General features: G+C 39.5%; 1 protein-coding gene across 1 annotated transcript in view; it reads left to right on the plus strand.

Moving 5' to 3' along the window:
- Positions 1-3,997: 3,997 nt before the first annotated feature.
- The window catches only part of LOC146697644 (uncharacterized), a 20,049-nt gene continuing 17,899 nt past the window's right edge, over positions 3,998-6,147 (plus strand). The window contains exon 1 of the mRNA XM_085476475.1: positions 3,998-4,197. The gene's annotated coding sequence lies outside the window, so the exon portion shown is untranslated. The remainder of the gene's footprint in view (positions 4,198-6,147) is intronic.

A 6,147-nucleotide genomic window follows, 5' to 3' on the forward strand; every position in this document is an offset into this window, starting at 1 on the left:
CCCTGTGTGGGCTGTTTTCTTTCTGTGTTTCTGTACTGTGCTTGGGACTCTTTCCAGGTCCCTCCCCTAATGAAGAGTAGTGAGCGGCTGATTGGACCATGGAGCGGGTGACTACCTTCAAAAAGCCGCTCTGACAGCTCCACAGAGAGGGAGAGAGAATGGAGCGAGCGAGTAGCTTGACAGCCGACGCGGCCCTGACCCTGGTTTTCCCAGCCTGTACTTTCATTGTGTATTTGTGTGAGTGTGAACTGTGAGAGCCGCTCCTGGTGCATTAGCTGAGAGCTTAGGCACTCTTGGGCTGAAGCGGAAGGGGTGAGCCGCCTTTTCTTTTGGAATCGTTTTCTCCTGTTTTCCGGGTTAGGGAGCGAGGGATAGCATTATCATTTGTTTGTTCTGTTTCTTTCCTAGGGTTTAGTTAGTCTTCTGTGGTGGGACTTAGTTGGTTTTGTTTATTATTTTGGCCTGGGCTCACCCTGGAGCTATGCTTCTTTTCCTTAAATAAAATCACCTCACAACTGGTTTGGATGTTTGGCTTGGGAACCAGGGCGGGGATTTGGCTCTCTCTCCTCCAACCTTATGTGCGTCTCTACATGCCTAGACTAGGGGCGTAACAACCATAATAACCATAATGAATTGCAGTAGTCTAATCTGCAAGTAAGGAAAAGGTGAATAACACGCTCAAAGACGTTAGCCGGAAAGTATGGCTTTACCTTGGCCAGCTGTTTTAACTAAAAAAACAGGACTGAACTACTGCACTCACCTGCTTATTCAATTTAAAAGAACCATCAATGTAGACACCGAGGTTTTTTACATGTGTTTTACAATACGAGGAAAGGGGCCCAGAGTGCTGTCGATATGATTAATAATAATAATAGATTGGATGTATATAGCGCTTTTCAAGGCACCCAAAGCGCTTTACAATGCCACTATTCATTCACTCTCACATTCACACACTGGTGGAGGCAGCTACAGTTGTAGCCACAGCTGCCCTGGGGCAGACTGACAGAAGCGAGGCTGCCATATCGCACCATCGGCCCCTCTGGCCAACACCAGCAGGCAAGTAGGGTAAAGTGTCTTGCCCAGGGACACAACGACCAGGACAGAGAGCCCAGGGATCGAACCGGCGACCTTCCGGTTACAGATGCGATTCCCAACCCCCTGAGCCACGGTCGCCACGGTCGCCCCGATTAAAGTTGCCAAAAATGACAACCTCAGTTTTATTTTCATTTAGCTTTAAAAAATTTAATGACAACCACTGTTTGACATCATAATAAGAGCTGGGGATGGTCTGACCCTGCTTTTAAAGGTAGATAAATCTGCTAATCATCAGCAAAACAGTGAAATGAAATGCTGTACCATGAGAAGATGGAGCCCAATGGCAACAAATAGAGTGCGAACAGGGCAGGACCCAAAATAGAGCCTTGAGGTACACCGTATTTAAGAGGGGCTATTTTGGAGTTGTGGGGGCCCATATTGACATGAAAAAACCTTTCTGACAAATAGGACCGAAACCACTGTAGGGCAGATCCTTTTAGGCCAGCATGAAATTTTAGCCTTGATAACCGGATGTCACGGTCGACCGTGTCAAAAGCTGCTGACAAGTCCAACAATAAAAGGGCAGCAGGGCTGCCAGAGTCCAGAGCTAAAAGAATATCGTTAAAAATCCTTAAAAGTGCCGTCTAAGTGCTATGTAGTGATTTAAAACCAGATTGAAATTTATCAGAGATCATATTAAAATCAAGGTGGGCCTGCAACTGTAGGTAGACCACTTTCTCCAAGACCTTAGATAGAAAAGGAAGCTTTGACATAGGCCTGTAGTTGGACAGAACAGTTGGGTCCAGGTTTTGTTTTTGAAGAAGAGGCTATATAGCTTGTTTAAAGCATGATGGGACGCAGCCTGTAGCAAGGGACGTATTAATTAATCTCAGGATAAAAGGCCCAAGAGTATTAAAAGTGCTTTTAAGCAAGCTCGGGGGGAGACAATCAGAGGGGCAGTGTGATGATCTTAGGTTACTAACTACCGCGGTCAAGTCCTTAAGGGAGACGGGATCAAACTGCTCTAAGACAGCTGAGCACACAGGAGAAGGACTCTGATCTGAGGCAGCAGACGACGAGACAAGAGCCCTGATCGATAGGATCTTGTCATTAAAAAATGCTAAAACATCATCGCACATACTTGGTGAAGAAATGACTCCAGCATTAACACATGAACTAAGAAAGCGATTAAGAACATTAAAAAGTACCTGAGGCCTGTGACTGTTTACTGACACTAAGTTGGAGACAAACTGTGTCTTTGCAGTTTTTACAGCTTCTTGGTGAGCAGAAAGACGAGTCCTTAAAATCTGTAGGGAAACATACAATCTGTCCTTTTTCCATCTCCTTTCAGCGCGTCTGTAGTCACATCTGAGGGAGCGCGTATGTTCGTTCAACCAGAGCTCTGATAAATGCTTAGCGCGCACAGTCCTGAGCGGAGCAATAGAGTCCAAGATATCAGTGCAGGTAGAATGAAGAATGTCCGAAAGGTCCTCAACACTTTTACAGTTGGAGTTCATTATTCCAGAGTCCATAAAGGCAGCAGAAAAAGCGGCGCTGTCAACTGACTATGACTCATCATCCAATCCAGTTGTATCCAATGCAGACTCTGCTGCAACCACATCTTCTCAGGACACCATTAGTCTCAAAAGGCAGAAGTTCACAGAACGTTGTGAGCCCTGGCAGAAGCTATTCCCCATTCCACAGTCTGCATACGAAACTGAAATGTACCTGGAAAGAGCCACTGAGAGTATAAAAAGAGTGGAAATCTTCTGCCCACCTCCAAAGTAAAGATTGACATTCTCGAGAAGTTGGCTGAAACTGTATCTTCAATTATGGCCTATTCTTCCTATTATTTTGGGGGCAAGCACTAGTGAAGAATTTCAGTGCATACAATCTAAATTAAGCAGAAAAATAATATATTATACATTTTTATACGTTTTATATTCCACAATAAAAACAATTACTGTTTGAATGTTCTCTTTGTGAAATTGATTCATTTTATTCAGAAAAAAAGTTAAATTAATTTAATTGTCTCTTATCATTCAGTCATTATTTATAAAGTTAATAAAAAAAATAATTTCTTTGTAATGGATATTTTAGTAATTTTTTTACTAAACCTTTGCCAGATTGTTAGTAAATTTAAAATGTTAGTAATTTTTTTCAGAGATTTATTTCAAATGAATTTATTTTTTGTTACAATTAGGCAATTTTAACCTCCAATTTGATATTTTGTCTCTAAATCCAACACATATTTACAATTGAACTTTATTCATGTATACTTTTGTTTTTTGTTGAAATTTAATTAACATTTTATATACAATTTTAAAAAATCGCTTGAAATTAAAATCTACTTAAGTAAATTAAGCGTCACTTTGTTGCCATAGGTTTTTTAAGTAACCTCTAGTCACAGTTTTTACAGTGTACTAAAGGAAAAAGTAATCCTAAAGCAAAGGACATTATTAATGAACACTAATTATACAGAAAAATTAACACACTTTTTTTAGGTTAATAAAGATATATATATCGTTCTGCCTTCTTCAGCTCAACATTAATGTAGTTTTTTATTCCGCAGTGTGACGTTCAGAGTCCAGCTGAGAGTTTAACAGACTGTTGTTAAAACATATAAATATATTATGAGTGAAACAGAAAATGCAGTTACAATTTAAATGATCTGTACAACTTTATTATGTTGATGGCTTTGATGAATGGTCAGATTATCGATCCGAATTGCAGTCAGCAATGAATTATGGGACGGCATTTTCTCCTCCCTTTTCATAAAGGATGGTCCAGTGTATCCTGTGCTAAAGGAGGCAATAAAGGAAGCATTGAAGCTCCTTTCTTTAGTGTTTGGAGAATTGGAGCAGCTCTTACTATATCCACCTCGCAGATACTTCCGCGTCTGCGTCATTTACAGTGGAAACCTTCAAAAGCAAATTGGAATGCACACCTGGTCAGTTAAATACTTTCGCTTTCATTCGCGTCGGTGCGCAGTAATAAATTCCTCCGTCGAATCAAATCAAACTAAACGTTTTAAAACGAAAAAGAAATATATAGAGGAAAGCACTCAGTCAGTGTGTTGGCTATATGGACTGATTTTAATAACTGATGACTGGCAGCACGAGAGGACGAACCTGGAAGGAAAGTTAGTCTCACGAGTGTCGGGTGAGTTTGTGTTCAACCCTTTTTTGCTGATAAAACGATGATTGTGCTGCAAACAGCTTCGTTAAACTAAAAGACAGAAATAAGCTTCTCTTTCTCACTGAACTCCAGATTTCACGAAGTTTTTTATAACTTCAGGTTTAGTTTGAGTTCTGGCTGAAATCAGACGCGGAAACGGTGTAGAAGAATAGTGCTGTTTGCTCTTTATTTCCAAGGTTACTACTGCACATATTACTCAACTGTAACTGTGATCACCTTGGTCTTAATCTTTCCATTTAGTTTATTTCATTTCCTTACTTGAAATTAGCTGTCGGGACGTATGCCAACAACAACTATTAACCAGGCCTCACTGTTAGCATCAGAAGAAGAAGTGAGGAAGGTAACATTAATGTGGTAAGAAAATAATTGGGAGAGATTCGAGGATTAAGGCAAAAACGAATGGTTATTTTGACCACAAGCTGTTTTTCTTTTCTTTTCTTTTCTTTTCTTTTCTTCCTCGTCTTTTCTGTCCTGTTCAGCGGGCGAGAGGAAAAAAAATAAGAGAAAAGGTGGGGGAAAATTAAAGATTTGCAGTGGTGACCAGTGTGGAGCAGCAGGGAAGGGATGAGCTGTTGCTAACAGCTGGGCTGGACTTCTGCCCACTACTGAATAACAGCAGGGAAGTGAACCAAGTAAACTGCATTTCCTTGCCCCTGAACATCACCTGTAATGCAGGGATTTCATATTTGTCTTTGTGGCACCATCCCTGGGACCTCTGCACTTACATGCCAGTTACAACTTATGGCTCTTATCTGATTTTCACGAGTTCCTTTAATTGCTTCCTCCCTCTAACTTTGATGCCATCTTTCCCCCATTTTTATCTTTATTATATAGCTACTGTAAGAGTTACACCTTAATCTAAGGCACTTCTGATATTTCTGAGTCATGTTTATTTCAGCTTTATTTTACAGTACTCTTATTTGACAACTGAATTTCAGCCAGTGTAGCTGTAGAACATTTTCAGTGAATGGTTCGTGAAATACCGGTTTTTACTTGTTAGCTCACACTGAACAGGACTAACTGCATTCGTGTGTGTGTGTGTGAATCCTATTATGATAAGCCATCCAAATCACAGAACACTGACACAAGTAGAAGTTCCCTTATGTTGCTATAAAGCAGGGGTCGGCAACCTCTCTGATGATGAGTGCATCTAATATTTCCTCAGAAGTCAGTGCGCCATATGACTGTATTAGCAATAAATTTAATAACGCTCTATATTAACAGTTACACACTACATAGAACAACTTCATAGAATTATATTTGTTCACAGATGTTGGCAGCTATCAGCAAATAGTTATCAGCTATTTTGAAACAAAAGACACTTTTTATCCATAACAGCAAATGAACTGTACAACAGAAAATACAAATGCTATTTAGGGTCTCCTCACAACAATGTTAAGAGAAATAAACTGGGCCAATATGGCATGTTTGTTAATACAGGGACACACGTGTTAATGTGATCTCTGGTCTCTGAGTGTCCAGCATTCAGAGGCTGCCTGAGGACTCATGTGAGAGAAAATCTGCTCACACAGACATGTAGAGCCAAACACTGTATGAAAATCACTGTCCACTGGTATTATATAAGCAAAAGAAAAAGAAAACTACTGGTAAACCGTGGATAACAAAAAGACTAGAAAATGCATGTAAAAAGAAAAATAACCTGTATAGAGATTATATAAAACTTAGAACAAAGCCTGCTGAAATGAAATATAAAGTTTATAAAAATAAGTTAGTATTAATTATCAGAAAGGCTAAGAAAGAGTATTATAATAAATTATTTTACAAAAACAAAAATAATGTTAAGGCTACGTGGAATCTCTTAAAAAACGTATTGGGTAATAAATATACATCTTTAAATGTACCTACTTACTTTAATAAGAAAAATAAGGTCGTACGTGATATGAATGAAGTGGT

Source organism: Copadichromis virginalis, linkage group LG12, assembly GCF_057382275.1.
Source record: "Copadichromis virginalis isolate Kocher_CV1m ecotype Utaka linkage group LG12, C_Virginalis_male_GT1.1, whole genome shotgun sequence".
NCBI classification, from domain to species: domain Eukaryota; kingdom Metazoa; phylum Chordata; class Actinopteri; order Cichliformes; family Cichlidae; genus Copadichromis; species Copadichromis virginalis.